Genomic DNA, 16,803 nt, shown 5'->3' with positions numbered 1-16,803 from the left:
TGGTAAAGATCAAATCAAAAAATGGCAGCCGATACCCACAATTTAATGTGCCTTCCGAAACACTGATTAACTCGGTACGTATTATACGGTCGCCCACCCATAGACAACCTCTGCAAAGGTACTTAACCTCAGAGATCGATATATGTATATAGTGTGTGTATACGTACGTTAACGTGTAAAAATGATGGACGAGAACAATTTTTAATTGAAACGGACGAATGAGTAGGAAATGTCCTTGAGTTCTATTTTCAGTAGTTATAACAATGTTACCATGTATTCAGTACTAAATGATGGTGTAATGGGGTATTTGGGTATTGTGAGGTTTTTGTGTACGGAGGTAATCGTTTTAGAGAGTATTTGAGTAATGCTTATACGTTACCTGTAAATATGTAGATGAAAATAAGGAAATTAGCATATATAGTGTGCAACGGGAGACGATTTCGAGGCACGGCAAATAAGGTAGTTGCCAGACTTACTAGAAAAAATATTTGTGTGATGAATGTAGCAGCTTCGTTTAATGGCCCATTTCTTTTAAAAAAAATGTAAAGACTGTCTCAGAACTGTGTTTTCTAAAATAATTAAAAAACAAAATCATTGTTGAGAATACTAGATTATAACATATTGGGCAACTGTCCGTTTTGAATGCATTTCCTTTGGTAATGAAAAGACCTGTAACCTTTTTGGCTGTTCTCGTGTTACACCAGTGCGTCGTATCAGACATTAATGATAGTGTATGCGGAAAACGACTGACTGAGTTGTTTTATGATATTAAAGCTTTTTACACATTATTCTGCATAGACCTATACACCGATTTTAAGTGCAATTGCTCTAACAAAACCTTATTGAATTATATTCTGTATTCTGTAAAACCTTCCTCATTGATCAATCTATCGATAGATGAAAAACTGTTCAGCAGTTGTGGAGTTCATTGCGTGAAAGACAGACGCGATAAAATTATTTTATAACATGTAGCGCTATTGACTAACACTAAAGTTCTCATTTTATATAAACGGATACAAATACTTGTATTTATCAGGAGCAGCAAGAAAACCGTGTGCTAAGTGGAACGGTACTCTTGTGATAAGATATACAATCAGTTTTGATAAAACGTATTGTGGTGGACGATACAGTTGATGGCACAGATGAAAAGGGAAGCATGTGTAATAATTTTGGTGGAAAAGTTTGATTGCTAAGACAAAACTTTTACGTATAGTCTTGCTGATATTGTGTAAAGTTGGGGACGGAAACATATACATTCATACTTATATAACATCACGCCTTTTCCTCACAGGAGAAGGCAGAGACGTTACTTGGTACGTTCTCTGCAAACTTTCTTGCCTTATTCACATTATTATATCTTGGATGGTTTTATTTCTTATTTATATTTCACTTCGTAAAAGTGGTGGAGTCAAGACCTTACCTTCTCCCAATGCGGGAGGACACCCATGCCCAGCATTGGGGCAGTAATACGTAATACAAATTACATATTACCCAGCAGTAGGTATGATTTATGACCTCCAAAAATGTATGTCATTCTAATCGTCAAATGATTAACAGAGTGGTTGATACAGTCTATAATATAAAAATGAATCACTTAGTCTGTTGCTAAGCGCCAATTTCAAGAGCAGCTGAACTGATTTCGCTCATTCTTTGTTTTATAACATCTCTTGATATACGAGGATGGTTCTACGGACAGAATAATACTGAAAAATTGCAAAGAAGTCAAATAAAAAATGTTTAAATCGACCGTTAGGCGCTACGAAGTGCGCTGGGTCAGTTACTAATTGATATTTCGCACAGGAATTACGCAGGCTTATGGGAACGGTCACATAATACAAACTTGAGTTAATTACTCACCATCTTTCATGAGTAATATAATACGTGACCGAGAACAGGCGTGCTCACCCCACAGCGCTATCAATTATATGTTTATCTTTATGAAAATGTTTTTACTTGAATTCGTCATGTTAATGCTTTCTTTTTATGTATGTATGTGTAGTGTCTCGGTTTTATTATAATTTATAAGTATTCGTTGCAGTAATAAGTAATTTTAGTATTGTAACACCCAATTTTCTTGTTTTTGAAACTTACTGCTGGCTATGGGTGTCCTTTCGGAATGAGGCGCCAAGCAAGCGTCCACCACGCAGTCTAAGTGCGGATTGGGATTTTGCATGACCTCAAGAAATATGTAGAGGAATTTTTAGGCATAAAACATGATATTTCAACGAATAGGAGCAGAGTACCAGTAAAAAATGTTACAAAGACGGGGAAAATTATGACACATTATCTTATGTGAGGTAAGCGAAGTTGCGCGGGTCAGCTAGTATATAAATAGAATAAATAGCTTTAACCCATTAATGTCCCACTGCTGGGCAAGGGTCTCCTCCCGTACTGACGGAGGGGTTAAGCCGTGAGTCCACCACGCTGGCCAAGTGCGGGTTGGGGACTTTGCTCAATAAATGTATTACACAAATTTTAGGCATGCAAGGTAGCTAGTATATAGATAAATTTACCAGGTTAAGACCATTCGGTTCATCCCACGTCTGCCCCTAGCCTTCTCTCAAGGATGACCAAAACCGTGTCACGATGTCCTGACATCTAAGAACATAATAATGACATAAGCCAGACGGAATGGCCAACACAATTGGCCGCAAGGTCAGGCCAGTGTTAAGTGATATCATCTTGTTTTGATACCTAAATAGTCCTCGTTTAGGAAGCTAGGCGTTTGTGAGCTGTAATTATGCTTCATATCTGGCATATGACTGTGGTATAGACAGTAGTGTGAACGGGGTGTCAAGTTTGATTCCCGCCTCGTGCAAAATGCTATTAGACTTTATTAATTTATGTTAGAATATTCTCAATAGTAGCCCGGAGTTTGGTAACGTGCCCGGTATATGACAGACTCGCCCCCTATTACATGGGACTAACATTGTTAATGGCGAAATTGGAGTGTATTTCATACACCTCTGCTTACACCTGTGGATATAACAGGCGTGGAGTTATGTATGTTACTAGGTCGGGGAAAAAGTCTTTTCGCATCATAGTATGTATGAACTTGTAATAAAATCTCTTTGGCTTCAACAATCACAAATGAGTACACGGTTCATTAGGTTTCTTTCAGTGAGCTCGTGAGGTACCCAAATATCGAGCTTTTTTGTGCAGAGAAAAGATTTTATTACAAGTTCATACATACTATAATGCGAAAAGACTTTTCCCCGACCTAATATTAGTATAGATAGATACTGCGTGAAAGAGTAATCAATATACATCCGTCCTCACAAACTTTTCATTAATTGTATTAGTAGGATATCTTCAATCTACATATTTAATTGCTTAAATAAGTTTCTTATCTCAAAAAGGAACTAATAAAACAGTTATTATTCTCCATCCTTTTCTTACCACCTTTGAGAGAGAGAGATGCAGTATCATTCATAAGTAATAACCGCGAAGATACCATTTTACAGGTCATTCAGGTCGTTTAATTTAAATACTAAAACACGATTAACGGAAACCGTATTCTTTGATACTTAATTTATTTCCCGTTTCCGGCAAAAAATGGAATGAAGAAATATGCATGATAATGATTTTTATACTTGTACACTAATATTATAAAAGACGGTTTGTTTGTCAAGTTATTTGTGCACTCATCAGTCTAGCCTTTCTTCCAACTATGTTGGAGTCATCCCGTCTCACCGGATGCAGCTGAATACCAGTGTTTTACATGGAACGACTGTCTATCGGACCTCCACAACACAGTTACCTGGGTTAAGACACAGTTACTTGTGGACCCAAATATTGAACATTTCTGCACCTATTTTTAATATAATTTTGCTAATATAAAACTACTAAATATTAGTTCTTGAGGAATGCAAAGTCCCCAACTCGTACTTTGTGAGCGTAGTGGACTCAAGTCCTGATCTCTCCCTCATTTTGCTAAGCGTCATCTTAGCACAGCATTATTCAATTTACTGGATAAATTGCTAAATTCTACCCATGTAAAGATAATATTTATTTGTACATAAAAGTCTCTTGTACCCGAAGATGCAGAGGTTTATGAAAATAAACCCACGTTTCTTCATTGATAAAATTAGTTTCATATACCTGATACGTGAAAAGCAAACCTATTGGCGTATGCAAGGCACTTTATATTTACTACTACTACTAATACTTTTTACTACTTTATATTTAACTTAATATCATAGGAGATTATTAGATACTAAGCCTAGTATCTAACAATCTTCTAAAAGCGGAAGAAGCCACAGGCATTAGCTAGTGATTTACAATAGCTGACACTTTTTTCCGTCAATGTCCATCCGTTCCGCTCTGAATATCAGGATGGGGCGTGACGTCACAGCTGTCGAACCGTGAACCCAATCGGCCCAATTCGCCAACAATCGGCCATTGTCGGGGCCCTGCGTTTGCCCATGTTAGCTTGCCAGTCTTTATGTATGGATGCGTTGAACAATCATGATTGGTATCACGGAAATTGGATTTTTTCTGCCCGTTCTGCTTGTTATAATGTGGGTTTGATAAGAAGGTCATGTTGGTTGGAGATTCTTCGAAGTCATTTTGTTGCTTGCGTTCATTTTTCATGTATGCAACCGTTTTGAGTATGATTTGAAATCAGAAATATGAAGCACTTTTATGGGAATTTATAAAATTGCTTTAACAATACTCAGGCGAAAGAGATTGGGTAAAAATGTATAAACCTGGAAACAAGATGTATGTCTTTACAATTGGAACCACAATTTTATTTTTACTCTTTACTGTCCCACTGCTGGGCAAGGGCCTCCTCCCAAACAAGGGAGGGGTTAGGCCTTGAATCCACCACGCTGGCCAAGTACGGGTAACTTTGCATGCCCTCAATAAATGTATTAAACAAAATTTAGGCATGCAGGGTTTCTTGTTTATCGTATAAGAGGGAAGTTGGTATTGGTTAAAGTAACCATATATGTCTGATGACTAAATTAATCTGTTTTTTTACCACATTATATTTATAAGTATTTTATCATTGTTGCAGAGTCGTGCATGCATCCTAAGAGGGTGTCGTATTGATTCATCTCATCACGTCTTATTGAGTGAGTATATACTACTTATATACTTTCAATACGTGCTTTATTGTGCGTCACATATGTGCCAATTTATGCGTCAATGACCAAGGACGTAGATGTCTCATTTAAATGTATTGACCAGCGCAGTACCGGCTTTAAATTGTAGCGGCCACGAAAATATATCATTTGTGAAATTTTCAACTTTCTAGCTATTACGGTTTATGAGATACAGATGGACAGACGAAAGAACAGACAGTGCAGGTTTAGTAATAGGGTTCCAATTTTACCTTTTCAGGTACGGAACCAAAATAAAGTGACTATGTTTGACCATAGGACTACAAGCATGTCTGATAAATATTAGTTTTCGTTTATTCAGATTTACATTATTAAAGATATAAGTAAAAAAAGGTAAATCATATCGGTGATATCTTGCAAAAAGGTCTGGTGCGTAGTACTCGTAACCGGCAGTCCTGTATGACAACATGTATGTACATATGTGAATTAAGCAAGGGAAGTTTGTAAAGATTGGATTTAAAGGTCGTATATTAAGCGCTTTAGGAGACTATCCTCGTGTTTTCAGTCTCATTGGCTCTGCTTTTCAAACTGGTGGCAATACTGGCAAACAAAACCTTAAATAAAGGTTTTGTTAGAGAAATACATGGGTCCTGTCAGCATACCTTCACACATAAGATCATGCCAATTTACCATAGGGATAGGCAGAAACTCCACTTGGTACGATCCTTTCAAACTTCCCTTGCCTCATTCGTTGTCATAAAATTTCAACTCATCTATTAAAATGACATACAAAGTTCCGAGTTACGACACACGTCGAGTCACATCTTCACAGATGAGCGCGTGTGAGATAAACAAACATCGTGTTGTTTCCTTCTCAGCTTTGCTATTGAATACAGACAGACGCCAATCTGTCGCGATCGATAGCTGGAGTTGTAGAGTTAGATTTCTGTTTATTGAGAAATAAAGATTACCCCTCGTTTTCTTCTTCTGTTGAGTTTTTAAGTGTTTATTGGGAGATTTTCTTATAACCAAATACTTTATTAATGTATTTGAGGATTTTGACTATTTCGAAAGACCCCGTGATCTCTGCATTGGAAAAGGCGAGATACATGTATTTATGTAGGAAAGACACTAAACAGTTTCTGTTAAAAACCTTCATATTATATTGTTCGAAGAAAAAGAAGGGCCTCATTTTCAGTCGTGACTGCTACCTCTTAATTGACAACACCAGACTTTTGTCTTACATAGACGCTCAGCTGAATCTGCTAAGGATTTACTAACTAGTTAAAAGCTCTCCCCTTACCAACCCTATAAAAAGCCTCGATAATTATCAGCAACTATAGTAAAAGTCAAACGACCCGGTAATTGCACCCCTATCCACTTATAAACCGCGCGAACGACCCTTAGCCTAGGCGATGAATAAATGTTAGTTCAGCAGTCGTGTGATGACTCTTGAAGAATCTCGTTAGGGGATGGAGAGGGGTGGGTAGGCAAAGATTAAGATAGGGTAGTTTTAGTTCTTGATTTTGTAGCCAGAGTAGGTATTAGGATGTGTGATGATAACAGGCCATGTAAAATGTATAAGAAGGTTCTTTTTAATACTATTTAAAGTTTTTTTAAATAGGACAACTTTTCTAAAATGTAAAATATCCATTAATATAGAATATCTTTACCGAATGGGATATGGACTATAAGTATGGATGTGAATGTAGCTAGGATAGTTTGTAAGAATCGTAGCAAGTGGCGTTCTTTAGTCCCTGCTTATCTCTATTGAAAATGGCGTAATTATGTACATATGTGGTACACAGCATTTTATATATTTATTCTGTCTGACTTTAATGCAAGAATTATCCTATTGTGACCACTTTTATCTGCAACTATATGTCAACTCAATCTGATTTTCTTTAACACAGGTCAAACTACTATCAAAATCATTACTAACCCCGGTTTCTGAGGTACATTTAGCGACAGTTTAATTGTGTACTTTAGTACTTTTCAATAGTGTTTAAACTCATATAAAAAAACGCTATTGAATAGATAAACTTCCGCTAAATGTACTTAGAAATCGGGCATAAGTATAGTATGATGTCAATATTGTACATTCATTTCAAAAGACATTCATACTCCCAATTGCAATATCCAATTAATTTCCAATAAACCATAATAGGTAGTAAACAGTATACTGTCGCGTCTGCACTTAACTAGGCTATGTCCGACGCCAGACAGGCGGGGTCGATATTGTTTTTTATTACTCTACCAAGTTATGAACAGAAGAGTAGCAAATGTGTGTATTGTACTGCTGTGTGGGTATTTTTAAAATGGCGTGATATGAATGTGGTGAAATGAGATGAAAGTTACGAAAATAATGTAACTAAATAGGAAATATATAAAAGGACTAGCTGACCCGCGCAACTTCGCTTGCGTCACATAAGAGAGAATGGGTCAAAATTTTCCCCGTTTTTGTAACATTTTTTACTGGTACTCTGCTCCTATTGGCCGTAGCGTGATAATATATAGCCTATAACCTTCCTCGATAAATTGGCTATCTAACACTGAAAGAATTTTTCAAATCAGCCAGTAGTTCCTGAGATTAGCGCGTTCAAACAAACAAACAAACAAACTTCAGCTTTATAATATTAGTATAGATAAGTATAGATTATTTGTGCGATCCACAAATAATTGTTTTGTGTCTGGTTTTATAATATTAGTAGGATCTGTCTACCAAATTTCATCAAAGTTTTTCAATAGTTCTTGTGTGAAGGTAGTTTGGAAGAATCAATCATGAGGAATGACATGTCCGACAGTTGTTTAACACAGCTCGTTAAAGAATGTTGCATTTAAGTTAATAAAAACTTTGTATGATACGTCCGTGTGTTTTCTCTAAAACTACTGAATTATTTCACGTTTTTTTTACTAATACAAAGCTTAATTATTCCCTAACAACAAAATATGCTTTTTTTCACGAAAAATATTCTCAAAATTATTTATATTTCTTAATATAACGAAGTCGCGCTAAGGCATATCCGCCATTAAAACCGTTGCCATGACAACGGATTTTTGTTATTTCAATGTCATTATAATATTGATTATTCGCGACTTCTTGACTTCACTTGAATTTTCCCGGGAAATGCGTCATTTTCACGGGGTAAAAAGTAGCCTATGTCCTTTCTCGGGTATCAAAATATCTCCATACCAAATTTCATGGAAATTGGTTCAGTAGTTTAGGCGTGATTGAGTAGCAGACAGACAGACAGACAGACAGACAGACAGACAGACAGACAGACAGACAGACAGACAGACAGAGTTACTTTCGAATTTATAATATTAGTATGGATTGCTTGTGTAGTCCAAAATAATAGATAGAAAAGTTGTGTTTGTCACGTAATATCGGAAAATATTCCTTGGTTTTAATCCCAACACGCACGTGGCCTACGTAATGAACTCAAGGCCTTTCATATTCCGAGAAGTGACCGTTGCCCAGCAGTGGGTCATAAATGGGTTTATTTTTTACGCGAAGAATCAGTGTCTGGAACTTGAAATGTTCAGCAAGAATTCCGTGTTTCAGTGGGCATGTACCATTATTGCTCCTGACCTCTTACTAGTGTTGATATTCCGTCCCGGGATAGGCGGTCCTGTGAACATCACTACTATGTTGGTCGTGGGTTCGACTCCCATAAGAGACCAAATCCAATAATAATGGCATCGGGTCTGCTTATGCTTTCTGTCCGTCATTTGTAAAATTGATCGCGATGCAAGACTCATTCAGTCCAGAAATTGTTTTTTTAGAGAAAATAATACTATATATTTATTGTTGCTACCCACATATTATACCTATAACACCCTTCATTTATACACCACCAGTTCTTCACTTATTAGTCTATGCCCGTCGCCGGCTTGTCGCAATCGATGCTAGCTTTTATTACTACAGTCATGCCGGGGGTGGGCTTGAAACTCTATTGGGGTGGCTTATTGTATTTTAATGTACGTTTTTGTGTAGTAATGGTTATAGTTGTGTTACGGATATTGGAAAGGGAGTCTCGGGTTCTAACCGTAGGGTAGAATTAAAAAAATGTGTGATGCAATTTTTTTTTTGGATTTTTTATTTTTGTGTGTTAAATTTTTCGTTAAATTGGTTGTCAAATGTAAAAATTAATATCTTATCTGACCTAAAATATGATTTGTGTTGTGTCTTGAGCCCAGATTTTCAATTTTGTTTCTTTTTTTTTTGTGCTACATCGTAAAAATTATCAAGTATATTTTGAAGAAAAGGTTAACCCGAGTTATCATAAAAAAGCTTTTCCTAATACGCTGCTTTTCCCAAAAAATACCCTAAAAGTGCCTCACAAATTGTAGGCAGGCACCCCGTGAATTTTAAATACCAATTGTTGCCAGACTAAAAAAATAATAAAAAACCAAGCACGGAAGTCATTCATGCACATCGTTATTTACACAGCGATGAAGCGTTACTACAAAATCATATTTTATTCATAAAAGACTTGAGATAACGAATTTGAAAGCAAGAGATTCGTTTCTCGTAGAATTTTTATGCGGAATGCAAATACTATTGTTGTTTTGCTGTAAAGAAGATTTTTTCAGACTGCATATTAGCCCATGGTATGTTAAACTAGCTAACCTTACGGGTTCGTATGCGTTCAAAGTTTCATCCCCTAATTCAAGTGCTTAGGGGTTGATTGTTTTTATGATTAAAAATGTATCTTGTTGACTGAATCTTCAACTACCCCAAATGCTAAAATTCGTCTATATTGTCTTAGTGGTTGAGCTGTGAAAGCGATAGACAAACTTGCACTTATAATGTAAAGATAGCTAAAGATATTTCAGTTTAATGAGTAGTAACGCATTTTGAAAAAGTGCATATCTTGATTTTGGCCATCATAGTGGATTTACCCATATCCCAACTCTCCCTACAGTAGGTGACCCGTGCCCAGCAGTTACATTAGGGACTAACGGGTGCAGTAATTTTTTAAATTTCAGTTGCTTTAAAATCAGGCTCTTTAGCTAAGGTCAATCTGGGTAACTTTGAATAATTTGGGTAACATTGACAGTGGGAATATGAACTAGTTTCGTTAATTTTTTCATATGAAAACACAATTGATTAAAGTTTATTTTAGTTTTGCAAACTTTTATCAATTGTGTTGGTTTCATATGAAAAAATACAAGCTCACAATACAAGTAGACTGCAAACAGTCTTCCTCATTAAAAAACTAAATATGTCTCCGAATAAATTGAAATTCCTATCGCGAGCTCCATTTATCGATCGGCTCTCACTCGGTACGGACGTGTGTGTGCAACTAATAAAACTTAACGAGTTGTGAGCTAATTATATCGTTTAACGATACGTAATTAATTTTATGATGCATAATGACTTATTATGTGTTGATAGATCGAATTAATTGCTTCATACTGAGTGCATGTTTTTAATTATTTTGTAATTAGTGTTCCTGTTAGTGACATGTAAACATCGTGATGAAAGCTATTGATTTCTAGTGAGTTATTAGTAGCTTTTGCCCGCGACTTCGTGTGCGTGGTTTGTGACTTAGAACAGAATTTTCATACAAACTTTCATCACCTATTTCAGGAGACGACTCTTGCCCAGCAGTGGGACATTAATAGGTTACAATTATCTTTTATCTAATATATAAAATTCTCGCGTCACAGTTTTCGTTCCCATACTCCTCCGAAACGGCTTGACCGATTTTGATGAAATTTTGTGAGCATATTGACTAGGTCTGAGAAGCGGCCATCATCTATTTTTCATACCCCTGAGTGACTTTTTTTATTTTATTTATATAATATGGCAAAACAACGTTTGCCGGGTCACCTAGTTATTTTATAATAATTGAAATCATTAAATAAAATACTTTGACAATTTTAGACATTTAGGAGTCGTTAAAAAGTTGTTCGTAATATAAGTGTTAATGATGTCATGTTCCTCTAAATCTATTATTTCCGTTGATTCCCATATTATTATAATAAATTATCTATAACATGGACCTCACAGTTGACCGCTCGCATACCGGCGTTCTACGATACGGCGGTCATTAAAATCATTAACTATCACCAATTAACATTCGTTCATTATTTCACTTCCTCTCTAAGTGGGAGGGAGAGTGCTGGGAGGGAAATAACATATATGGGAGTTAAACAGTAGGTAAGCGATGGTTTAAGTCAAAAGGGCTCAGGTTCGTTCCCGGATGTGACACCTAAAAATTGAACAGCGAAACAGGAGTATTTAATACTATAAACATAAAATCACGTTTTTTATACCTGAAGGTTTAAGAAATACACTAATGTATGGCCATTTAAAATTTCAGTCCCATGTAATCGGGCGAATCAAAATTCAAATTTATTATTTTATTCAGTTATGTAAAGCACTTTTGATTGTCAAAAGCAGTAGGTGAATTTACCGCCAGTTCGGAAGATAGCCTATTGCCATATATGGGGTACTTGCGACTATTGAGAACTCATTGATAAAAAATTGCAACTTATAAATAAAATACCAAAGTCATTGCTCCCGAAATACACATAAATCCCATGTCCCGCTCACCCAGTCTCGCACGGATACCTTCGCGCACCTCCCCCCCCTCCGGCTCCACCTTCCGTCGCGTTCCTAATTGACCGCGTCCTGTTTCCACTAGTTTCCTGCGATGAGTCTGTCTGTGTGTGTATCTCCGGTTCGCCATTGATGAAATGTGTTGCAGTTTTCATATGCCGATAACTAGAACGTTGTATAGTCCTTTCAAATTATAAATAACCACTGCTGGGCGGGGTCTATCCCACTAGTCCCGTTGAGGGACAACTGGCACTATTTTGTCCCAGTTGTCCCGTGGCGGGACAAGTGACACTGTTTTGGTGCCAGTTGTCCCGTTGCAGAAAAATCACGGGACTAATGGGACAGACGGAAGGGTCAAAACAACTGGTACCATTTAGTTGTTGTGTGACAACAGGTACTTGGTACTTTCACGTCACGGGACAACTGAACTGGACTAGTGGGATAGACCCGCTGGGCGGGGTCAATAAGAGGAAAATATTAGGTCGGGGAAAAAGTCTCTTCGCATTATAGCATGTATGAACTTGTAATAAAATCTCTTTGGCTTCAAGAATCACAAATGAGTACACGGTTCATTAGGTTTCTTTCAGTGAGCTCGTGAGGTATCCAAATATCGAGCTTTTTTGTGCAGAGAAAAGATTTTATTACAAGTTCATACATACTATAATGCGAAAAGACTTTTTCCCCGACCTAATATTCACTATGGTAAATAGTCACATTTTTTTAACAACTCCTACTCTAAGAATTGTTCTCGTGTCGCGGGGACTTTTACAAACGTACAAACGACGGACACAAAGTACAACCAGACCCAAAACAAATATTTCTGGATCGCACAAATAATAGGTGTGGGAGTCGAAAGCACGACCTCTTATGCAACGGGAGCGGCGTGGTTACTTTAATCACTGCGCCACGGAGGCGTATATGAGTTTTTGATATTTCAATGTCAACTACCCTAATTAGTTTAAGTATTCTTCTTCAAATATCTTCATATTTCTCCTTTTCAAAAGCTTTATAGAATGCTCGAATATTTGGAAAATAAAATTATCCGAATATATACTCAAGTTTGGTCCTTAGCAACACATTTTTATTTCTCGAAATTCTTATGAATACACGGCCCGGGAATAACTTTCCTACCGCGTGTATAGTATATAAACAATACTATATATAACGTAGGTAGGCCCTTCGCGCGTGCCGCATGTAATCTCATAAATATGTTAATTAATTTATGTATGTTATGTGTGGTCGAAGTCACAGCGAATATAAAGACAGTAGTTTGTATTTTTCTTGGAGCTCGTGGTTAAGTAAAAACAGCCGCACGAATAGATCTTTCAGGTTAAGTTACGCTTGCCGAGGTTAGTCTGAGGATGGGTGACCATATTATACATATCGAGGTCCTCCGTGTTTCGGAAGGCACGTTAAATTGTGGGTCCCAGCTGTCATTTTTAAAGATCTTTGACGGTCGTTAACAGTAGTCAGAAGCTTGAAAGTCTGACAACCAGTCTTACCGAAGGGTATCGTGTAACCGTATTGTGGAGGTCAGATAGACAGTCGCTCCATGTAAAACACTGGTATTCAGCTGCGTCCCGTGGGACTGGAAGACGGCTCCAACATATTTGAAAGAAAGGCTAGGCTGATAATACATGCGGTCTGGACTTTACAAGACTCCGTGTTTTTTAGTTAATTTCGAGCCAAACGGAAGTAATTTCGAATAGTATTGATATTTACTTATTATCCGCTAACACTAAGACCAAACCCTTAGTCAGAGCATTGACATTGATTCGGCTATGACATCACCAGTGACATCATACGTGTTTTCAATTATATTATGACATAGTATGTTAGAAAATAGCGAATCGGCTTTAAAGCATTTTAGTTCATTATTATAGAAGAAAGAATTTTAAAATTATACTGTTCTTGTTTGTTTGTCGTATGATTTGTGGTCAACCTAGTGTCAAAGTTGTTCAAGCCCCCTGAGAGGCCTTTGACATGGCTTAACGACTGTTATCTTAGTAGATAACAGACGGGAACGATTTTTTACGTGCCCTCCAACGAATATAGTTTTAAATTTACACTAATCGCTGACACTAAGACCGTACTCCGCTCTAAGTTAAATTGACATTGACACTAATTTGTCAGTGACATCACGAATGACACAATAGGTGTTTTAAAACTGAATTTTAAGTTATCCGACTGATTTAATCTTAGTTTTGAGTCATGGGACAACCTATCAAACTAAATTTTGCGAAGTGTCAATTGTTACTGTATGGCAATATATTCCGCTAATCGCTGACAGTGGGGCGTTTCTTCATAATATAAATTCATACTAACTTATGATTTTTTAAAAGAGAAATTATCCCTGTCTGTATATTAAGTAGCCATACAAAAACACGCTGACATCTTTGTGACACTTTATTTTAAAACAATTTCATCGGCGACTTGAAGACAACCTTAGCTTTGTCTTAAGGGCATTTGCGTCACACACATACAAACATGAAATCACACCGTCTGCCCATAGGGGTATAAAGCGACCAAAAAACGTCCCTTAGTACGATCTTTACAAACTTCCCTTGCTTCATTCACATCCAATAGCCCTATAGTTAACACAGTACTAGAAACATCTTTTAAACAAGTGTTTAAGAATTTCCCCGCTTCTCGCTAACACTGACACCTAACCCCACGCACAGTTGAGCTGACATTGACATTAATTTGTCGCTGACATCACTCGTGACACAATGCACCGGATTATGTCATGTGTAGCTGAACTGGAGGGGCGTGGGTTCGTTCCCGGACGTGTATCCGACTAACAATATTTTTTGGGACACCGTTGTCAGGTGCTAAGAGTTTTTGTTGTGTAGCGAGATTATTTATGTATATATAGACAATAATTATTAGGCAAAATGTATGAAAAACGGCCACGTAAAAAAATGTTAAATTTTTTAAATGTCAGTCCCAATTAATAGTCGGCGAACCTATTGCAATTTACCGGGCAGTGTCGGGCACTTTAGCAAACTCCGGGATACTATTGAAAAATATTTTAATTAGAAAAGGCTTACTTTTCGCTTGATATTTGGTATTTGAACCTGGGACTTCGTGATTAGTAAGCGGTTACACTACCGATCGCGCCACAGCGAAGCAAAATCACGTAATCAAAATATACATAAGTACCAATCAAAGCTCAAGACGTGCTAATTAACAACAAATTGTAATGAAAACACACTGATTCACCTTCCGTTCTCGCTAGGCCTTGATCAGCTGACTCACATCGCTAAAATATATTGCATTGACACATCACGATCTTTGCACAACATATAAGCCGAGATGAACACGAAATTGCAAGGTGAAATGTAGGTTTTGATATTTACTTACCTATTCATCCAAGTAGATTGGGGCTTTGTTAACAATAGTAGCGCAAATCGATCTCTCTGGTTAAGCCACGCTTGCCGAGGTTGTTCGGTAGATGTGTGACCATCTTATACAAACCAAGTTCCTTCGTGTTTCGGAAGGTACGTTAAATGGTGGGACTCGGTTGTCATTTTTTAAGATCTTTTACAGTCGCGTAGTCGTTAACAGTAGTCAGAAGCTTGAAAGTCTGACAACTAGTCTTACCGAGGGGTATCGTGTTATAACCCAGGTTGGGTTGTGGAGGTCAGATGGACAGTCGCTGTATGTAAAATACTGATATTCGGCTGCATCAGGTGAAACTAGAAGCCGACTCCAACATAGTTTGGAAGAAAGGCTATACAAAAAAAAGATGATCCTGTTTATCTGTGACAAACGAAAACGTAGATGACGTATTGTCACTTTTCTGGTTACAGCATAGTCTCTGCTTAGGCCTAAAATACTGTTTCTGAAATGTCCCAGTTATTAAGACTGTTAGTACAGTCTGACCTTAATATGATTTCATTTTAAACCGCAAAAATACATGAATCGCTCTAAAAGCAATCTCAGGTTGACCACAAAGCGCAAAAATGAAAGTTTTGTCACAACTGGGTCACAGATATTAAGTTATACTAGCTTCTGCCCTCGATTTCTGCCGCATGAAAATATTTACTTGAAAAAAAGTATCCTATATAATGATCTATGTTAAAAACTACCTGTGTACCAAATTTCATATAAATCCATTTAGTAGTTTTTGCGTGAAAGAGTAATAATCATACGTCAATCTTTACTTACGAACTTTCGCTTCTATAATGTTAGTAGGATATAAAAATTAAGTCATATCTTCGTACCTTAGAGAGCAAGTAAATATGAGTCTCCCATGATTTCTTGCCGACTGTTCCAATATAAAAGAAAAGCCCTACGGAGTCGAGAGATGTCGGTAGTGTATCCGACTGCTGAAAAGGTCTCGGATTCCATTCCTGGGTCGGGCATAGTGGTCTTTTCTAAGTTATATAAGGATATGTCACTATAATAACCCGGACATTTGTAACGCAACCCGGTGAATGGGAATAGGCTCGTCTCCTATTATCGGGCTATCATTGAACGTGGGAGTATTCAGAAGCTTGAAAGTCTGACAAACGGTCTTACGGAAGGGTATCGTGTTATAACCCAGGTAACTGTGTTGTGGAGGTCAGATAGACAGTCGCTGTATGTGAAATACTGGTATTCAGCTGCATCCGGTGAGACTGGAAGCCGACTCCAACATAGTTGGAAGAAAGCCTCGGCTGATATGGATGTTAGAGAGAACTATCTAGTAGCTTCAGCTACTGATATTTAACACTTATATAAGAAACCATCTTGTTCCCTGATCTTACAATGGTGTACAAAAATGAAAGTTCTGTACAAGTGGGTCAGGTTATAAGTGTGCATTACGTTATTTAACTCTGTTAAACAAAAGATCATGATGCTATCTCGTTCGCTAGACTCTCAGGCTGTTGCGCTGTTTGTAAGACTTGTGGGGTAAGGCAGAAGAAGATAGCGGGTTCAATATTGTATCACAAATTTGCTGAAAAAAGCTATGTTTGCGTGATTTTCTTAAGTAAAATGTATTCTATGTTTTTATCCAGGTTATAAGCTAACAGTGTACAAAATTTCATTAAAATTTGTCTTGTAGTTTTTCCGTGATTGAGTAACAAATACATCCATCCATATTTACAAACTTTTGCATTTATAATATTGTTAGAACTTTCCTGACCTAAAGACTTCGTTTTATGTTCTTTGCACTTATTT

General features: G+C 37.1%; 1 protein-coding gene across 7 annotated transcripts in view; it reads left to right on the top strand.

Annotated features, from left to right (window-relative positions):
• The window catches only part of hts (adducin 1-like protein hts), a 93,144-nt gene that overhangs the window by 18,189 nt on the left and 58,152 nt on the right, over window positions 1–16,803 (top strand). For all 7 annotated transcript variants that reach the window (XM_076133302.1, XM_076133300.1, XM_076133304.1 and 4 more), the window contains exon 2: window positions 5,021–5,078. The gene's annotated coding sequence lies outside the window, so the exon portion shown is untranslated. The remainder of the gene's footprint in view (window positions 1–5,020; window positions 5,079–16,803) is intronic.

This window comes from Anticarsia gemmatalis, chromosome 29 (assembly GCF_050436995.1).
Source record: "Anticarsia gemmatalis isolate Benzon Research Colony breed Stoneville strain chromosome 29, ilAntGemm2 primary, whole genome shotgun sequence".
Taxonomy (NCBI): Eukaryota; Metazoa; Arthropoda; class Insecta; order Lepidoptera; family Erebidae; genus Anticarsia; species Anticarsia gemmatalis.
The sequence above is the reverse complement of the archived record's forward strand: the minus strand, read 5'-3'. Positions and strand labels throughout refer to the sequence as shown.